This window comes from Orycteropus afer, unplaced genomic scaffold, assembly GCF_000298275.1.
Source record: "Orycteropus afer afer isolate SDZICR_OR568_19922 unplaced genomic scaffold, OryAfe1.0 scaffold00095, whole genome shotgun sequence".
Lineage (NCBI taxonomy): Eukaryota > Metazoa > Chordata > Mammalia > Tubulidentata > Orycteropodidae > Orycteropus > Orycteropus afer.
Genome location: NW_006921682.1, coordinates 9,456,828 through 9,457,430, shown reverse-complemented (window position 1 = coordinate 9,457,430; position 603 = coordinate 9,456,828).

The window sequence follows — 603 nt, the reverse complement described above, 5'->3', positions numbered from 1 at the left end:
AACTTGAAGATTAGAAAGGAACCTTAGAGGGTAGTGAGTTTATGTTAATGAAAGAGGAACAACTCAGAAAAGGAGGGTGAGAATGGTTGCACAACTCAAAGAATATAATCTATTTCAATAAATTGTGCATGTAGTAACTTGAATTAGTGTATGCTTTGCTGTGTATATTCTTAACAGAAACAACAAAATAAACAAAATTTAGGAAAAAAGAGCTGTACCAAGACATAGAAAGTAAAATTAAATCATTTCCTTTGGTACCCTCGCCAATCCCACCTCCTTGAGCTACCAATCCTAATACCTGCTATGCACTTTCCATGTTTTTCTCCTTGCTCATTCAAACAGATGCAAATGAACATTTACATATAGATAGATTCTTTTTTTGGTTTGTTTTCACTCAAATATAATTAAAGTAAACACATTAGTCTACAACTTGTTTTTCAATGTTCTCCCTTGACAATATATGAGATATCTTCCTTACAATTCAATAGATATGGCTCAGTTATATTTTTCTTCTCTTTCTCTCTATCTCTATTAGCTACCTACTTGTCTGTTCATCTGGTCCCATAATTCTTATTTATAGTCTAACTTTGCTGGCACATCACT